Source organism: Tenrec ecaudatus, chromosome 7 (genome assembly GCF_050624435.1).
Source record: "Tenrec ecaudatus isolate mTenEca1 chromosome 7, mTenEca1.hap1, whole genome shotgun sequence".
Taxonomy (NCBI): domain Eukaryota; kingdom Metazoa; phylum Chordata; class Mammalia; order Afrosoricida; family Tenrecidae; genus Tenrec; species Tenrec ecaudatus.
In genome coordinates this window covers 111,509,117-111,530,861 of record NC_134536.1, presented here as the reverse complement: position 1 = coordinate 111,530,861, position 21,745 = coordinate 111,509,117, and positions in this window count along the sequence as shown.

Below are 21,745 nucleotides of genomic sequence, written 5' to 3'. Positions count from 1 at the left end.
GGAATGGGAAACAGTAAAAGTGTTATGCCACCATACATCTCAGAGGGATTAAAAGTTATCATTTCCCAGACTTGTGTAGGGCAATTTGTTTCAGCATGGCACTCTGCCACATGGTGATATATTTGCCTGCAGAGATCATGCTGAGGGAGTATCATACCCTGTCCTGTTTTGGATTTTCCTTAAAAGCAGACACAATCCCTGCAATAATCGTGATAAATTGTATGGCACTCTGTTGAACAGCAAGAGACTCTCCCCAATTTTACATCACTTTGAAGAAAGTTGCCCAGGCTGTATTTTTAGTGTTTGAATTACATTTTCCAAAGAAAATACTGGTACCACTGATATAATAAAAATAAACATTTTGAGTTTTAAATCATGGTGAAAGAAAGGCAAAACGGATTTGCCTTTCTTATTTCTCTAAAATTATTATTGAACTTTAAGTTTTGTCTACTAGGAAGATAAAAATGTTGGACTGTCTTAGTTGATTTCAGGTCACAAACTTACCAAAAATGCTGCATGCTTTTGGTAAAGAGCCCCGGTGGTGCTGTGGGGTAAGTGCTGACCTGATCACCACAGATCCTGTAGATCAATCCCACTAGCCACTTGTGGGTGAAAGATGAGGCTCTCTGTTATGCTCCCACAAAGATTTCTATTGTCTGGGTAATCCTATATATGGTTGCTATGAGTTAGAATTGACTCAATGGCAGTGGACAACTTTTGGTTTTTGGTTTTGGTGAATCTGGGGGTTACTGCGGGCTCATGGTTCAAAACCAGTAGTCACTCCATGGGAAAAGGATGAGACTGTTTGCTTCCTCAATACAACCCTATTATATATAACTCCCTAAATATACCAATATGACAACTACAGATGTGTGCAGCCTCAAAAACACTACACTGGGCTGCGAGGAGTTAGAACTGTCTTTGTGGCAGTGAGTTTGGCTTTGGAGATCGTCTCTACATCAGACAACAAACTAATTGCGGGAGAGGAAAAGGGACACATTTCTAAACACAAACCACCAAACCATACAATTATTTCAATTGTGTAGTGGTAACACTCATAAATTGATCACAACCACATCAATATATCCTTCCTTCTAGTCAGAGCACTCTGTGTTGTATTTCTGCTGCAGATGGACTGTCAAAATTTCCTAACACACAAAGAAAGCTTTGCATGTGAATAGGAATCAAAATGGAAACTGTGAGGATGCTTAATGTACACAATGAAGTGAGGATTCAATATATTTCTATAACTCAGATTTATTAAACTGAATTTTTTTAAATTGGAGCTAAACACATAAAGAGAGAATTCTTATCTCATAGAGTAGAAAAATTTCCCCATTCAGATAATAAAAGTAACAGAATAAAAATTATCTTTAAAACTACAGTTAAAAGGATTTGAAAGGTAAGTGAGGTCAGAAGTAATAAAAGAAATTTCTCTTTATTCATCATTGTGGCCATTGCATTTTGCCTTCCAATCTGGGGGAATCAGCTTCTCGCACTATATTGGAAAAAGACAATTCCATTGTGAGCTGTAAGGTTGTGTTGCACTGTTTGTTACAGTAACAGTTATGCAATCAACAATTATAACATCGGTACACAATAACAGACCATCCCTTAAAATGGACACTGGCTCAATTATAACTCAACTTAAAATTTTAGACTAGTTGTCCTCTGTTTAAACAAATATGTTTATATCTATATTCAACCTAGATGTCGAAGTAAATTATTACTCTTCCAAGAGAATGTCAGAAATGGATGAGACTTCAGTAAATTGCTGCTAGCAGTATCTCAAGAAGATGCGTACAACACAATTTCATAAAAGAGAAATCACATCTGTGTGATTTTACTGGAAACTACTCAATTTTAAAGCAGCCTCTTTTAATGGTATTTGTTCTTTTGGTTGGTGTATTTTATGCAGAACCCATGTACAATAGAACAGCACACTGTCCAGTCCTGCAATATCCTCCCAGTGGTTTTTACATGTGAGCCTATTGCTGTAAACCACTGTCAGTCAATCCATGTCATTCCACTGTCAACCCCTGCCATTCCACTGTCAATCCATGTCATTCCACTGTCAATCCACGTTATTCCACTGTCAATCCATGTCGTTCCACTGTCAATCTATGTTGTTGACAAGCTTCTGCTTTTTTACTGACCATCTACTTTCCCAAGCATGGTGTCTATTTCAAGGACTGGTAAACTAAGTTCTACTTAATGGTATACTCCAGTGTCTGTTCCTCTGCTCTACTCAAATGTAAAAGAAACAAAAAAACTCTACAAGGGAATAAATTTCCTATGTATTTTCCTTGACTTTCAATATCTTAATAAATACAAGCTTAATTTTTCACCACCTGCAATGGTATCCTTTAAAAGTCTTTCTCTTTCAAGAATTGTCAGAGAATTATTGCTGGTGTGGTTACACATTTGGCTTTGATCCACAAGGTGAGCAGTTCAAAACCACCTGCAGCTCCTCGGGAGAAAGACTGGACTTTCTACTCCCTGAAAGAGTTACAGTTGCAGAAACCCACAGGGGAGTTGCTATGAGTCAATATTGGCTGGATGTCAGTGAGGTTTTTTTATGTTTTTTTGGTCCATGCCAAAGGAGCTCTCCTGGCACATTTGTTTCAGCACCGGTCCGCAGAATGAAATATCCGGCAGTTGGAACCCACCGCACCTTGGAGGGAGAAAGGCAAGGTAGTCTGCTTCTGTGAAGATTTCCAACCTTGAACAGTCCCAGGGGAGTTCTCTGTGAGTCAGAATCAACTCTATGACAGAGTAATTGATTTGTTGCTGTTATTCTTTTCCACACAAACGAGTTCTCTGGTTGAAAGGCACTCAATTGATTGGTGAATTCCACACATATTTTGGAAGAATTTTGAGATGTTTTCTACAGTTTCCCAGAACTCCTAGAAGAATAAAGCTCGATGGCAATTGCTTGATACACCCACCTTTACTGGTTTTCTTCCTCTTACTTCGCCGCTCCTTTACCATTCTTTTGCACATTGTTGTGAGTTGCAGCCCATATATACAGAGTAGACTTCTCCACGGTGCGACAGTTTGAATTGATCATAAGAACTGTCTTCTCAAGTATCTCTGGCTGAGTTCTAACCACCAAACTTTCAGCTAACAATAATTCATTTAACTCTGTGCCTCTAAAGAAATGGAACAGAGTCCATTTCTAACTTCCTCTGGGTCCTGTAGCTTGAAGAACAATTCAACTCCACATCTGCCCAAAACAGAAGCTAGATATGCTTCTACCCTCCATCCTTCTTTATCTTACTCTGATAGCAACGGTGACACTCCACTTTTCTGCTGGGTCACACAATACAATTGCCACACAGAAAATACTCAGGATTATGGAAGTTTAAAAATGAAGTTAATTGGTTATCATGCTTCCGGATCAGAAAACATTAAGGATACAGTCTTCATCCACAGTAATAACTCTTTTCAGCCATGCCTGCAGCCATGTCATTCTGGTTCTCAGCATCTCAGCTATGTATTTTCTTGGCTTCAGCCCTGCTTGAACCATGTTACAAAGGCCCTTTAGTGCTAATAAATGCCCAAAGGGCACGCTGTGCTGCCAGCCAGCTTCTTACCTGAAGGCACTCGGCTTACTTGATTTGTACATTGGGAAGTCCACCTCTGCTTTGTCTACTGGTGTGGGTATTGAAGCTTCTGGTCCTTCTGCTGCCCGTGACACCTTCCATTCAGACAGGATCTTGCACATGCTGCACTATTGTCTCTTCTTTCTTGATAGTCATGGAATTCTCCTATTCTACTTCTGAAATGGCTCAGTTTTATACCCAACAGAATAGCATAGCTGACCAATCCCAAGTTAGAGTGTTCTATCTATTATTTGCATACTCCCATTCAGTCACTGGGTGGTTCTTTTAAAGACTATGGATATAAGAGCCATATTAATAATTTCAATTCACTACCACTACACCATGAAGTCTACACATTTAACCTTCTTGTGTTCAGTGCCTTAACACATAGACTGCCTTTGGAGACACCAACATTAATATAGCAGGTCCAGTAGACCTTGATTATCATTAATTCTGCTCATTTAACCATCTCCCATGACAATACTTATACAAGTCTACATAATTAATTCATTCAACATTTTCCACATTTTATGTGTCATCTTATTATTAATTCACTCATTCATTTAAAAAGATTTATGCAGTATAAGTAAGACAGTGAATTTAGCTCATTGCCTAGTAGACAGATAGAACTATAAAAAGAAAATTACAATACAGGTGAAGCATGTGATCTTAGAGTTTGTCTTGGGTGCTAGTGCTGGGAAGAGGGAGGTACCAGTGATTCTCAGTGATACTTGGTCGCCATATTCTATGTAAGCCATTTAAAATGTATTCTAAATTCTTTGAGGAAAGCCACACAATCAAGATTGTTATTTGCCGAACCTTAATGAATATAACCCTCTCAAAAATCTTGCTAACACCGTAGACCTTGATTTTGGAAAGACGGCGAAGCACAACTTAGAATTCGATTGTGCCTACTCAGCTCCATTTTTGAAAGCCTTTAGCTTCCGACTAATGAATCTATGGTGCTAGGAGGAGGTTCACATATCCTATTTGAGTCCATTAAAATACAAACAGGTAAAACATACAATTGAGTCTTCTTTCTTGATAGTCATGGGATTCTCCTATTCCATTTATGCAAACATGTATGAGATGGGTCAAGAGTTTGACACCTCTTCTCTTCTATCAAACCACCCCCACTCCAGACCCAGGGGCGCATGCTTTCATTTTTTCTCTAATAGATTCAGAGATCTCAGACTCGAATTAGGAAGAGGTCAACAAATGTTTCAAATGAATGAATGTAAATCCATTTTATCTAAACCCATCTTTGGCTTTGCTATACTAGATGTGAAGGCTAGATATTATAGCATTAATTATTTAAATAGTCAAAACTTGTTTTTTACATTATTATTTTTTTAGGAATAAGACATATGAATTCCTTGATATATCCCAATCTGTGAAAGTAAGTCAAAAGTATTGATATGGGCTTCTAGTTCATTTTATAGGGGTTTATGCCTCATAAAATGTTTTCAAATATGTCTCTGTCATCTGAGGAGACTGCAGACAAGTTCTCTCAGTAACACATTTGTCTAAGTCTCAGGGTGGTTTCAAAGTTAAAAGATTGATCCCAAGAGTGGCTTCCAAGGGGCTCTGTTGGGCCATTCAAAGCCAAGGCAGAGGAGTCAGCTCAAACGTTTATGGCAACTCTTTTGGATTCCAAAGAGTTAATCTTGATATATTTCCTCAAAGGATACAAGACAAACACCCCTCTGGGAATTGTTACGAAGAAGTTATAAGAAAATTGAAAAATACTCTGGTGAGAAAACGACCAGGCAGTTGTGTGGAGATTTCCCCCCCTCCCTATTATGATAGTGCACCTGCCCATTCTTTGAGAAGGCAAGAATTTTATTGGGAACCTTTACTCCCATATACTCAAGGGCTTTGATCTTGCCTCTTCTGACATCTTTATTTTCTCAAACTCAAAGAACATTTAGAAACAACACAATCTGAATCCCCAAGGATGCCAAAATCACCATGTTAACATGGTGCAAATCAAATAATACAAAATTATTCGAAGGAAAGACTAGAGAAATGGAGAGCTGCCTTCAGAAGTTTGAGACCTAGATGGAGGATATGTGGAGAAACAATTGATTCATATTTTGATAATGTTATATAATAAAGGCTTCTATTATACTTTTTAATAAATTATATTTTTATCCCAATTTTACTGTGATATTTTTCAACTATTCTAGCATAAGCTGATAAACCATATTTTATTTTTGTATTTTTTATGCTTCATTCAGCTTTGTTAGGTTCAGATAATTGAAGCCATCGATTGTTCCTACCTCATGGCTAAAGCCAGGATCCCATGTAATCATGAGGAGCTAAAGGTGTAGGCTGTGGATGGATCTCTGTCAATGTGCATTTCAGCATCAGTTCCATTCTTACCTTTGGTGTCACCTTTTCCCTGGCATTTCCATCAGCTGTGGCATTTATTTGGCAATGAGACTGGTGTAACTCAGCGGTATGTCTTTATGTTGTCCCTGTAGTTGACTGCAAAAGAAACACATCTAAATGGAGTCTCTAATTTTTATTCACTCTATCTTTTCTTTATTCTAGCCTACTTTTACTTCATGGATGAAAATATGCTTGGTGTCACTTGAGTTTTGTTACTGGTTAATATTTAGAATTCTAGAGATTAGAAGGTTTGTACAGAAATATAACTGATATATAAATGAGTATCAATAAAAATTTTGTATTGATAATAATTATGTAAGATTCTATAAATATAAGAATAGACACTTGTTAGAACAATTAAATTAACAAAGTTGTATGAGCAAAAGGTGCCCTGTTTACTTTCAAAACCAGCACTTAGAATTGCCGAAGTCAATGTAGAATTTCAATCTTGCTTCCAAAGATTCTAGACAGCATAAACAATTTTAAGGGACAGAAATCAGAAAACGATGGTCTGAAAATGCTTGCATATTTTCTGTCCTTCTGGGAAGAGAGACCCAAAGGGATCGGAGCAGGTGAGAATGAAATGCAACAAACATGGAGTCTGAACGGGAAGAAGACGCAGGACAATCACAATCAGAGCTACGAATTATGTGGCACCTGATGCAGCGAACAGATCCGCGAACAGCGTTTCCTAGGTGTGGTTAGTATTGATTGTAATGAACTTTTACTGAAATCAGCTTTCTTATTTTAGGGATATTTATTGTCTTTGCTGATAGCTACAGTAATGACCCAAGACAGGTTTAAGTGTTTTAATAGCTGCAGAAATGCTCGGATGCCTATGTAGAACCTCTGAGTATGAGAATTGAGAGCACTAGAATTTATGCTAGACAATTAGAATTCCTCACCTTTGTGAATATCAAATATTCACATGTAAACGCCATTTATATTTTCATTTCCAACTTTTCATTTCCCATGTTTTGGAATAAAATATAATCATGGCCAAACCTATGTGAATTTAGATAGGGAATTAAAAAAATTAACATTTTAGGTGGAAATAGACATGTGAGGGCTTCAAAAAGTTCATGGAAAATGGAATAGAAGATAATTGAATTTCTACATGAATTTCTAAAATAACACTGCAGAATGGAGATAGAGGTAGAGTTGGTGATTATGTAGCTATAAGTATACACTGCATACTTTTTTTAATCTCTGAAAAGTAACTTGATAAGCAGATCGTACTGAATGGCATAGATACTACGTTTTTTCCAATATTTTTACATATTATAGGCATCCAGCATGCTGTATTTACTTATTTACCCCCTCCTATGTTGGTGGTGTAACTGTACACCCAACAGTATTTTCAAGGTTCAAGTCCACCTGAGAAGGAGGAGGAAGATGACTTCTGGATGGAGCAAGATGGTGCAAGACTGCATCATGTCACTCAGAGTAGTGCACAATTCAATTTTTTTTAGACATCAGTTGACCATAGGTAACTAAAATCACAGAAAGCAAAACAGAAGATAAGGGGAGACCATTGCATATATTCATATACAGTAATGTTTGTATTACTTTTATAAATATTAGTACACAGGGTTCTAGAAATATTTTCTAAGGAAGATGTACATGCTAAATTGTAGCTTTTTACTTGTACTCTTAAATGTTCAAAGGATTTTCTCACATATAGCTAATTTGTTTTATAGTAATACATTATCTTTTTTACACTGCATTTTACATGAATTTATTTATTTATAGATAGCTTTACTTTTGACCTATTTCTATATTGTATTGTCTAGACTTTCCTGTTTGAAATGCAAACCTTTTGCCACCTTTAGCTGTAATAAAATGTTAGATCATTATCTTCTAATTCCAATGTTTATATCCTTATCTTTTCTTAAATTGTATACAACACAGTCAGGTCACTGCTTTTTAGTTTTTCTGCAACTATACTATTGCTTGTACTCTTTAAAATTCACTTGCCATTTATATTATTATATGCTTTATGTGATTGACATTATATGTGTAACCTTGATTCTGTTGAAAAAGAAATCTTGAAGAAGAGTGAGAAAACAGTTCTTTTTTTTTGTTTTGTTTTTTGAGAAAACAGTTCTTTAGAAGTAAATCTAAATAAAAAATGTTATTGATTCCCATGATTATTTTTCTTTATGCAGACAGCTCTTGATTTGCACACAAATGAATGAACCAAATAAAAAGAAAGAAATGAAAATGGAAAATATACTTTTCAAGCTGAAAAAGAAAAAATCATTTTGATTACTTCATGACTTTTAATATTTTTTTGACAAAATATTCTTTGTTTTCTTACTGGGCAGTTTACCGAGGATATCAGCATCTCTAGATCTGAGAATCTCTGACTGGTGTACATGGTTAATGCACTTGTTTCATAATGGAAGGGTTGGAGGTTAGTGCCCCAGAAACACCTTAGAAGAAAATTCTACCCATCTGCTTCTGAAAAAGCAGGTACTGAACATCCTCAGGAGCATAGTTCATCTGCAACACACAGGGTGGGTAAGAATTGGAACAGACTCAAAGGCCACGGGAAGGTTGGGGAGAAACTACTTATACACCTATGATGCCATGTTTGCTCCCTGCCAGCTCGGTGAAAATCATTTGATTCTTTTTACAAATCAACTCTATTGGTCAAGAGTGATTTAGATGTGCTTCTTCTAACACTACTTCTTTTGGGGGAGATCAGTGGTTAATAGATTGCACGGTACTGTAAAATGAAGAAATGAAACATTTCATTTTGAAAATGATAAATAATAATATAAAAGCAACAAAATAAAATAGAGCCAAAAAATTAATGGAGCATAAATCTAGAAAGTCAAATAACATGGTGGCTGGGCGCTTCCTCATCAGAAGGGCGTGGATTCGGCTTCGTTTGGGCACAAAAGGAGCCCTAGTGCTGAAGTGGTTTACTTGTAGGCCTGTGATCCGCATGGCTGACAATTGGAAACCACCAGCAGCTGTGAGAGAAAGACTTGTTTTTGGACTCGGGTCAAAAGTAAAAGTCCTGGAAACTCACAGGAGCGCCGCTATGAGTCTGCGCTGACTCAATGGCAGTGAGTTGGGTTTCTTTTGGGGGTGGGGTGGGGGCAGGCTATAAATCACAGATAAGGGAAGATACAATCTCGGGTAAATACGAAGCATCCTGATTCATTCTGTAGCAGTGGAGCTATTTTTGATGTCTGTGGATAATTAGTAAGTAGACATTCTGAATGTGAACATTAATCCCTTGGTACTACCTAATGTCAGTTAATGGCTTACTCACTGTAACTTCTTTCGAATGCATCATTTTGAAGACAGATGTCTAAATAACTAATCAGAAATATATTCAAAATATTTATGATATCAGATCTCAAGCATTGCTTATTTTATAAATCAAAGCATGCATAGATAATAAACTAGGAGCATCCTTAAATCCCTGTATTTATTTCTCTTCACTTTTTATATTTACTGATGTTAACTTATTAAACAATAGAATTATTGTATGCTAAAATAATGGGTGCAAAGTTATGTATTTGCTATCTGTCATTTGGTTACCTTTAAATTGGAAAACAAAACATAAACAAAGCAGCAAAACAATACTTCCCAGAGACAATTGCTACATTAAAGGAACTTAGAAAACATTTACTAAAACTCTAACAATAAAATAAAAGCCTTTAATTATTCAATTTATTGATTACCTTTTTTCTGAGTTGAACTTGTTAGAATCTTAATTTCCAAAAGAGGGGAAATGCTAAGATATTCATGAACTGCTTTAAAGACAATTTCTTAAATTAATTCTTATTGAACTGGGAATTTCCAATCAATTGCTGAAATTTTAATATCTCTGAAACTCATGCTTGAACTAATAAGTGGATAAAATCTATGGAGGTTGAATTGATGCAGAAGATGAGAGATGTAAAAGGTGGATTCTAATTATATCAGCCTAATCACAGCCTTTTCCCCAATATGCAGGGTGAATTTATAAATTGCCCTCCTGCTGGATGTTTGAGGGTCAACGTGGATACTATTATTCGTACATTTGAAAAGAGGCATAAATATTACTGCCCTGGCAACATGGATACAATATCTCTTTTCTATGGAGAGGTCTGGTGGGAAATTATATTTCATTTATCCATCTTTAAGTCCTATATTTAAAAATTCTTGACTCCTAGAGACTACTAAATGCTCAAGGAGGTGCTTGTATTTATTGATACAGTATACAGAAAGAAAGGCCGAGAAAAGGAAAGAACAGAGAGAAGAGGGAGAGAATGTTTCACTAGCTTGAAAGATGAATACTAGGATCTGGATATTTGAAAAGCATGGAAAGAAATCTATAGAAAGATGTATTCCTAGATGACCCCTATTTTCCATTAAGATATTGATATTTTTAAAATAATGTGTATTGTGGATTGCAAGGAATAGTTGGAAACCACAACTCCCTATCATATACTTTGATACTCTAGAATATTATTAGTCAATCTGTTTGTATTGTGCATGGCTAAATTATCATTTGCATAATCATGTGATAATGCCCATCCTGAGCACTTCAAAAAATGTTTTCCTAATAGTTTAACTGGGACCAAAGTTAAATGTTTATTATTTTCTTTCTAGTGTTATTGTTGTGTACTCTTGAGTTGATTCTGATTCCTAGAAAACAAATAGGACACAGTAGGACTGTAAGTGTTTCCTGGGATATAATTTTTATGGCAGGATCCAGTGGTGCATTGGTTAAAATACATAGCTTCTAATCAAAAGGTCACGCCACTTGTCTGTCAGTTTGTCGAACTGTGGTGGCTGTGTGCTGCTGAATGCTGGAAGCTGTGTCACTGGTATTTCAAATGTCAGCAGGGTCACCCAACATGAACAGATTTCAGCAGAGCTTCCAGATTAAGAACAAACTACGAAGAAGGAATCTAATGTTCACTTATGAAGAAGTAACTGTGGAAACCCTTATGCAAAGCATCTAAATATTCTCAGATACTGAAAGCCTGGTAAATGGAAGGAGACTGCTGTCAGAGAACTTTGCCAGCTGATTAGTCCGTGGGTCTGTCCGAGGGTACAGGAAATGTGACTGAGGAGAAGTTGCTTTCCCAATAAAGTCAACCATGGTGACATGGATGGACTAAATCCTGTGATAGTAAGTTCTCAGAATCTTCACTTTCTGAAAGCACAACTAAAAATATGAATAATCAGTGGCATATAAATAAAATCTACAAATAATCAAAAATCAGCATGTATGTGTTTGAATGTAGAAAAATTAGAAGTCCTTAAAAATGAAGTGGAACACATAACAGTTGATATCCTAGGCACTAGTGATCTGAAATGGACTGGTATTGACTACTTTGAATAAGAAAATCATAAGGTTTGCTATGCCTGGAATGATAAAACCAAGAGATATGGCTTTAAATTTAGTGTCAAAAAGGACATTTCATGATCTATAAGTACAATACTGTCTGTGATAGGATTATATCTATCTGACTTTTTGGAAATCTAGTCAATACAACTATTAAAGTTTATATACCAACCAAGAAGAAAAGTGATGAAAAAATTAAAGAATTCTATCAGTCTTTAGTCAGAACTTGATCAGAAATGTAATCAAGATTCATTGATAATTATTGGCAATTATGATGCAAAATTTGAATACAAAGAGGAAGGAATAGTGGGAAAATATGGCCTTGATGATAGAAATGTAACAGGAAATTCCATGATATAATTTTATGTCTTGTTCTTGGAAAATACCTTTTATTAACAGCACAATCAGCAATTATATACATGTACTTCTCTTCTCCAGATGCAAGACAAAGAAATCAAATTGAAGACATCTGTGGGGAAAGACTATGGAGAAATTTAATATCCTCAGCTAAAACTAGGCCAGGGGCTGACTATGGAACAGACCATCAATTGCTCCTATGTAAGTTCAAGTTGAAGCTGAAGAAAATTCATACAGGTACATGGGAGACAAAATATGATCTTGTATATTTCTCCACTGAATTTTGAGAATAACTCAAGAACGATTTGTTGCATTGAGTACTAATGACAGAAGACATGATGAGCTGCCAGAGGGCATCAAAAACATCGCTCATGAATAAAGTAACAGGTCATGAAAAAGATAAGAACGAATGAAAAGATCAAAGTCGGTGTAAGAAGAAACTGAACTTTGCTCTTGATTGGAGAGTAGCTAAGGCAAATCTAAGAAGCAATGAAGTAAAAGAGCTGAACAGAAAACGTCAAAGGGCATGCCAAGAGCACAAAGTAAAATAGTATAGTGAACTGTGCACAGTTCCAGAAAACCAAGCATAGCGTACACAGAAAGAGCTCAAAGAGAATTTCAAGCCTGGAATAAAAGTATTAAAAGACTCTGAGCAAAACATTTTATGATTCAGATGGCATTAAAAAAAGATGGAAAGACTACTCAGGCACTGCGTGTTGGGCTGTGATCTGCACGGTTGGCAGTTTGAAGCCACCTGCAGCAACTCAGGAGAAAGACTGGGCTTTCTACTCCTGTAAACAGTTGCAGGCTCAGAAGTCCCAAGAGATTTCTATGAGTCAGGATTGACCCCATGGCAGTGAAAATGAGTACAAAAAGCTTGCTGGAATTCTACCATTTCAGGTAGTATCATATGATCAAGAATCCGTGGTGCTGACGAAGAAGTCTGAGATGCACTAAAAGCATTAGGCCAAAACAAGGCTTCAAGAATTGATGAAATGCCAATTGAAAGGCTTCAACAACTGACGAAGCACGGAAGTGCTTATATCTGTACCAGGGAATTTGGAAGACAGTTACTTGGTCAACTGACTGGCAGAGATCCATATTTGTACCCATTTCAAAGAAAGGGGAGCCAACAGAAGGCTCAACTTATAGAACAGTATCATTGATGTCACATGCAAGTAACATTTTGCTGAAGGTCATCCCAAAACATTTGTAGCACTACATTGACAGGGAGCTATGAGAGCTCAAGCCGGATTAGGAGACGATGTGCAACAAGGGATATCTTTGCTGATACTAGATGGATCTTGACTAAAAGCAGAGAATACCAGAAAGATGTTCATTTGTATTTAATTGACTATGCTAAGTCATTTGACTTTGTGGGCAATTACAAACTATCAATAGCTGTGGTAGTTATACATTTTCATGTCAACTTGAAGATAGATAAAAGTGTAGGGTTAGTATGCAACCTGTCAACCAGGTCACAGCATGATGATGCCCCCTTGTGGGCATGGCCCTCTCATAGGGAGGGCCCTGGGAATCTTCCTGCCTCTTTCTGCCTTTACTTCCTTGCTGGTGGGCCCCTCTGAGTCTTGCCAGAGCCCTGTGATGCTACCACCACCACTGGATCCACATGACTTTGCTCCCACTGGGGCCTGTGATATTCCTGCATTCTGCATCATTGCATTTGCCTGCATAAGCTGAAGAGAGATTTAGCGACTAATATTGGATTTATGGATCTGGACTTGGCTGGGATGTTTGCTTGATATATAATAACTTCTTGATATTAAGCTATTTCTTGTATGAATATAAATGCCAATAGATTTGTTTTTTTCTAGTCAACCTGGCCTAACGCAATAGCTTTGAAAAGAACGTGAATTCCAGAATACTATATTGTGTTCACGTGGTAATTTTACAGAGATCAAGAGGCAGTTGTGTGAACAGAACAAGAGAATACTGAAATGTTTAAAATCGGGTGTGTGACAGGGTTGCATCCTCTCACCAACGTTATTCAATCTGCATGCTGAACAAATCAGCAGAGAAGCATGGTCATACAAAGAATGTGGCATCGCCACCGGAGGAAGGCTTATTAACAACCTATGGTAGGTATGTTTCTGATGTGGCGCTGCTTGCTGAAAATGAGGAGGGCTGGAAGCACTTTCTGATGAAGTCCAGGACTGCAGCCTTCACGATGGATTACAGTGCAATGTAAAGAAGACCCAGATCTTCACAATGGGACCAGTGGGTAACATGGTACCTGGGAAAAGGTGGAGGTTGCCAATGGTTTGGTTTGCCTTGATCTACCTCTCCTGGAAACAGCCCTTGAGAGATCAAAGGATGCACTTCTTTGGGTAAATCATCTGCACACAGGCTCTTTAGGGCATTGAAAAGCAAGGGTGTTACTCTGAGGTCTAAGGGTCAAGTGACCCAATGCAGGGTCTTTTCAATTTCCTGGTATGCATATGGAAGTTGGACACTGGGTAAAGACCAAGACCAGAGAAGAATCCAGCCACTTGAATCATGGTGCTGGGGGAGAATACTGGCATTACCTGGGCCGCTAAAAGGACAGACTGATGGGTCTTGGGAGAATATGTCCAGAGTGCTTCCAAGGAGCACTTAGGCTGATGAGACTTTCGTTTTCCACACTTTAAACATATTGTCAGGAGGGAACATTCCCTGGAGAAAGACATCATGCACGTGAAGTAGAGGGAACCAAAAAAAAAAAAAAAAGAAGAAGAAGATCCTCAACAAGATGGATTGACACAGTGGCTACAAAAATGGGCTCAGGCTTAGGAACAAGTGTGAGGATGGCACAGGACCGAGAAGGATTTCCTGCTGGTGTGCAGAGAGTCACTATGGGTCAAGACCTAGTTGATGGCAGCCAACAATATCAGAAGTCTAACTTTTCAAACCCAGCAGCCACCCTGCATCAGAAAGAGTGGCGATGTGTTCCTATAAATATGTGTACCCTCGAAAAGTCGGTGACAGTTCTGTATGAATCACTTTGAAGGCAGCTCTTTGGGTGTGAAATCTTTATAGGAGAAGGGTGTCAGTGTTTCTCTTGCAGAAGAGCTGGTGTATTAAAGCCATCAACCTTTTAGTTAATCGCTAAAGTGTTTAACTATTTTCTTTATGCATCTCTGTTAACAGAGTGCATCAATAGTCATACAAGCACTTGTATATTGCACGAGTGGAAGTATAGCAAAAGGTAAATTTTATAGGAAAACAAAAGTAGATATTCAATATCTGATCCTGTGAGGTAGGCTTTTGAAATCAAATATTTCATTTAGTGCATTATTTTTTTTCACAGTAGTCATAGATATTGCAACTTTGGTGTTTTTCATTCATTAATATTTTATTTTCAATGACAGTGACATTTAACTTTTACCACAGGCTTTTACAATTGTAGAAAGTCATGAAACTGCATCCTACTCTGAAAAGATAAAATAGTTTTCCCATTAAGTTAAACATGTTAAGTGTCATTTCCATAGCTCGCAAACCCCATAATTCTCAGTGCACAGCCAACAATCTTCTTCAATTTCTCAGCAGTGAATGATTAGCTGAAAACTCCTCATTATCACTCACACTCAACAATTTTCACAAAACGTGTTAGAAGAAATTGACTACTCTATGCTAAAGCATTAACAAAGAATTGGTACTGAACTACAATTGTCAAGATAAATGGACAAGGCAATTTTTTTGTGTTGAAGACACCTTACATTTTAATCATGTTTGCTAGGTTGTTCACTAAATCACAAAACTTAGTAGTGGGCAATATAGCTCTCTATTGTTTATATAAAATTAGCCCAATTTTCTTTATCCTTACTATACTACTTAGTTTATTATTAGTAGTTTGTAGATGATTGTTCAGTTTAGAGTATAAAGGTAAATAATTAAGTTATTTAAGAATCTTATTTTAGACAAGAGTATACATTAATAAAGGAAATATTTATGATAATTATAGATAGCAATATAGGTTTTACAAAATAAAATGATTGTCTTCTGAATATGCTTGTTTAAATGGATCTTTAATATAAAAAAATTACTAAAGGTCAAATGACAAGAAACTAAAGGCACGTGGGTGCATTTATAAACATGCACACAGCATGTACCCACTAGTGAGATGCAGATCAAGAACCAGATATTAAAATAGGCCCAGGAAAGGTAAAATATAAATGGACAATGAACTTGAAAAGATGTTGAATCTCATTTTAAAATCAAATAAAATGACAATGAGGCACTATCATTCGGCTAAGCACAATCTTAAACTCGGATGTAATAAGATTGAGAAGCTAATGTATCCTAGTTTACTGATGAACATATAAACCACAATCTCTTGGGAAACTATTTGGAAAAATGCAACCTACAGTTATGTCAATTTGGTCCATAGGGACTTCATAGGACAGAGCCCAGTATCCCACAGGGTTCCCCAGGTTATAAATCTTCAAGGGAATGAAGGGCCATATGTTTCTCCTATGGCGCGGTCGATGGTTTGAACTACCCAACTTTCAATTATTAGTTTGAAGATGGACCCTGTGTATGCAGGGGTCCTTGGGAAAATGCAAAGGAATTTAAAACAAGAACAACAACAACTTTAAATCTACTTTCTGATTAGTCGAGTAACTTAACTTTCATTCTAGAATGCCCATGAATGTCCCTAAACAAGTTTATCAGCAGCAACATGGGACAACAATAAGTGTGGTACTTAAATACAATAGAACTGAGATATTAAAAGCAAATCAGGCTCTGATAATGTTTTGTATGGGATTTTTGAAGTCATATATGCTTCTACATAAGGAATGTAATATGAAAATGTATTTGTGATTTGTACCTTTTTCATGTTTTGATTGTAACCGTATGTTAACATTTACCCACTCTGATGAGTGGGCTTCCCATAAAATTGGATGTTTTTATATAAAAATTGAAACCAGGCAGGCTATTTTAATTTTAAACTTATTTTTTCTTTACCCATTACCCATTGCATTGAGTTGATTCTGACTCTTGGACACTCTGTCTTTAAGACAGATTAGTAGTGTAGATTGTGATGGGAACAGATATGCTCATCATTCTGTGGAGATAAATTTGAACTTTGGTCAAATCTAGTTATTAAGTACTTAAAAATAAAAAATAACTAAAATCAATGTGATTTTTAAAAATTATCATTTTCATAGGGTATGATTTCTTGGTTCTCTATTAACATGTGTACTTTATGTGAAAAACAGTTTTTCCAATCTATATTATTCCAGTTCAACTTTAAAATGAAAAAGTATAAAAGGACTAACGCTTTGTATCAAGTTTACATGATAGCTATTTTCACATTGAAAATATGGTATCAACATACAAAAGCATACAATGTCTTCTACATTTACTCAAAATTCAAAATTGTGTCAATTACCAGCCACCAGGGGAGAAATAATATTAACCGCACACTCTAGTCAACTAACACATTTCTTTACTGCTATGTCTTTACTGCATAGAATAAATAATGGCCAAACCATATTCTTGTGATCTCAAACAATAAATGTAAAATCAGGCTTATTATCAGGAAATGTAATTAGATCTAATTTCATCCTAGACTTGTTTTCCCTAATTTTTCATTCTACTGGTGCTCATGCATATTGATATCCCACATAATCATGAGCTTACTGATTTGTTGCCTTTTAATTGGTCTCTAGTGCTTTACTAATGTATATTTCTCTTCTCAATATCACTGTGGGGCTTTTCATATACCTTTCCCATATTCCTCAACACAATTGACCATGAAGAAATGTTTCGCTAATGAAAATAGGGTTAAGCAGAAGCATTTCCGTATGGGCTATTAAACTTCTTAATTATACAAGAGAAATCCAGCAGGGAAAGTGAGATGCTGGCTGTCAATGAGATAACCATAAAAGAAACGTGAGTGAGAGCTGCTTAAGTAAGGATGAGCAAGGAATCTACGTTAGATCCAATAAATTAACCAGGAGGTATCAGATGGGACATAAACAAAATTTTGAATAAATTTTATAGATCAAATCACGGGAAGGCAGCAAAATAATGCCAGGTGTTCATAGCATTCATTTTTAAGCACTCCCTACAAACAGTGCTCATCATTTACAGTAAAGTGAAAGGCATTATGTCATTCTCATATCGGAAGGATAACTGTTGCCAGTATGTATTTTTCTAATTTTGTTTATTTTTCTAATATTGTTTATTTCAAAAATGATAAAAAGTTTTAAAATAATATCATTTATTTTTAATTCTGTGATAGCATACATCATGGTAAATATCACACAGTAAAAAAAGATTGTGAAAAATAAAGTTACGAACAAAATCAAAACCTGGTAAAAATACAGTGGAAAACATTACTCCAAGAGCAATATGTAGAACTTTCAAACATCTGGGAAATGCATTATTTCCAGACCCAGTTTATTCAATCTTGCCATAGGCACTTGTCCAGTTTGAAGGCTAGGACCATGCCAACATTAAAATTTTAACAGGCATTATATGCATCAGCCAAAACATATATTAAACACTCCAACACTTCAGGAACACTTATTGGCAAATCATATTTTATGGCAAATCATATTTTATCCAAATATTTCACCCAGTCACTTTTAGTTAGACAATTACACCTGCATCATATTTTTATGTGTAACCTATAGCCATAAAAAAACAAAATAAAATAGTTTTGATATTGTTTAAATAGTACATACTTTTCCTTTTTATGTAAAACATAATGGGATTCTTTTGAAATGTGGGATCATTTTGGTGTAACAAAATGTTTTGTTACCTGTCTAAAGGCCAGAAATCAACTTTGTATACTGTATCTATTCACAAACATTTATATAGCACTTACTCTATGCCAGACACTATTATAAGAATACAACAAATATTAACTCTCATTCGTCTTTTGAATAATCCTATGATATAGGCACGCTATTATTTTTTTGCACAGGGAAAATCAAGCCAAGGAGGTATCCATATGAATATTGTTACTATGACATTTTATTTGTAAATTATTATTATATTGCGTGCAGGCAAGTTGATTCCTATTCGTGGTGTCCCCACAGGGCAGAGTAAAATGGCCCTGGGGGTTCCTAGGCTGAAATATTGATGGCAGCTGACTGCCAGGTCTTTTCTCCCACCGAGTGACTAGTGGATTTCCACTGCTGATGCTTTGTTAGCAGCCTCGCATTTAACCATCGTTCCACAAGGTCTCCTTTCATAAACTTTGTCATCTTATAATTTCAATGAGCATTAAGTTAAACTTCTTTGGGAAAATTACTTTGAATTACTTTATATTTAAATTATTCCCTCGATGGTAGAATTCCTGCTTTCCAAAAAGAGATCCACGTTCAGTTTCCCATCCATGCACCTCATAAGCACCCACCTCCCATGCAACATTAGAGGATTATTTCAGTGAGTCTCAATCATGTTCAATGGGGTTCCCAGCCTAAGGCAAAGTAGGAAAAAAAAGGGCTGGTGATCCACATCTGACACAGATCCAATAAACAGATGAAGACTCAGAGTCAGTAGTCTCTAAAGCTAACTTATGTCCTCAGGCTTTCACAGCTCAGTGAAGTAGAAGGAGGCAGTTTATTATTTCATCCGAACTACTTTTAAGTATATAATTAATAAAACATTTAATTAAACTAGTGTTTTGGATATAACCCTGGCTTTAGAAACTGATGTTGACTAATATAAAATGAGATAGTACACAATGAGCTGTCTACCTACTCGACTGCATAGAAAAATCACTCTTCGAATTTTATGTTCATCTTAAATTGTGCAGAAATGGGTTATGTCCAAGAACTTAACATTATTTTCCATTGATAATCATTGTTTACTGAAATGCAAAAGATGGAAATAAAGAGGGGATAGTGGTTGGTGAATAGGGCCTTGATGTCAACAAAGCTGGAGGTCAATGACAGAAGGTTGCGAGATCAATGAGTTCTTCATTGGAAACACCTTTTCCAACAACATAAATATTGACTGTATACATGGACCTCATAGATGCAACACACAGCAATCAAATCGAGGACACTGGCGTTTGCTAGGCTCCTTGTGTAGAAATATGATGGAGCACAGTAGTGATGATGCAGGGAATGAGTGCATTAATAAGGCCTCCCACCTCTCGAGGTGGAAGAATAACAGAAATATGGGTGAAGGGAGACAACGGATAGTGTAAAACACATATATACATACAATATAGAATTGATCAAGAATTCATGATGGTGGATGGGTAGGGGAGGGAGGGGAAAATAGGGAAGCTTATACCAAGGGTTCAAGTAGAAAATGTTTTGAAAATGATGATGCCAACTTATTACAAACATGCTTGATGTGTAGAATGTATAGAATGTTATAAGTGGCCCCAATAAAATGATTTTTAACATTTTAGACCAGTGGTGCGCACACCTTTTCAGCATGCGAGCTACTTATAAAATGATCAAGTTGAAATGATCTACCAACTACAAAAATGAAAAATATATTTATTTATTCATAAATGCACTGAGAATTCTTTATATATATAATGTATGTTTATGTACCTTGCATAACCGTATGAGTCCATATTGTACAACACAACACAATTAACTATGTACAATCTTTGTCATTACCTGAGTTTACTCTGATGACTTGCACTGAAAGGAAGGAGCCAGGGATGCATAGTCCGGACAGTAGGTGCTGACAGCCAGACTCAAGCACATTTCCAAATGCTCATCAGTCCTGGTGGAACGGTACTTAGACTTAATGATCTTTATGTGGGAAAAGGCTGACTCACATAAACAAGTAGAGCCGAATCATGCAGTCAAGGAGGTAGCACATGGTCTCCTGTTTGGGTGCTTTCCCTCTGCGAGTAAGTTCCAGAACTGTTCATGCGCTCTGGATGAATGTCGGCTTGTAGTGCCACCATCTCCCATTCCGTGTGAAAGTGATATGTTTTTGTCTTCTTACTTGGTCCAGCTCCCCCACTCATTAAAAAACCCTTTCTTATGTTTAAGAGAAAAAAGCCAAGATCTAAAAATTGGTGATAATTTAGCTTGTCAGTTTTGCTGCACTTAGCACAGTTGTTTGCGCATGCGTTTGACACCTAAGCTTGCATCTTATTGGCTGTGTTGTATATCAATTAAGTGATAGGATTGATGATAGGCTTACGTTTTTTAATGCCAAGCTATCTACCCACCTTACATTTGCTATCGACTAGTAGATCATGATCGATGTTTTGAGCACCCTGGTGTGGACAAAAATATTGAAATTACCATAAGAAAAAGCCAATCTATCTTGGAAAGATTGTAGTTAAGAATGTTCTATAGAAGCAAGGCTATCAAGGTTTTGTCTCCTGGATTTTGGATATGATGAGATAATCGGCACTTGGAAAGGACATCATGTGTGCTAGTGAAAAATAGCACCTCAACATGAGGTTGCAACAATGTGCTCGAAAGTAACATAAATGATAGCATACTCTCACCTCAACGGCTAAAACGTAAATGGATTTTTCATAAAATATTTAATTTTCAGTTATTTTAGAAGGTCATAGATTGGTTTGTTTATTTCATTGGTCCTTATGTTAATTACGAAGGTATTTGTTAGTAGGTATTGAGAAGGTATTGTTAGTAGGACTCATTATTCCAATAAACTGGGCTTAACCCTGGCTTTCTCTGTAGTCAGTGGATTTCTACAGATACGTTCTCTCAGTGAAACACTTGTCTTCCTCTCATTAGGGTGATTTCAAAAAAAAAAAGCAGGGGGTGCGGGGTAAGGATAATTTTGTGCCATGGAGAAAATCACTGAAATTTTAATACCCATTAAAACAATGATTTTTAGGTGGACCAACTGTAGTAAAATATCAGGAAAACTTCAGAGACAAGCTAAGAGTGGAAAGATGCTCAATGTTAACAGATGAATTTCGGGTTGAAGTTCAGAAACTGGTGGGAAAAGACCTTAGAATTACTGTTAATGTGTTAGCTGCATATCGGGAAAGCAGTTGGTTTAGCATTTTCAGTGTTAAGCAAACATGGACATTCTAGCCTCACAAGCTTTAGGTTCAATGCCTGTC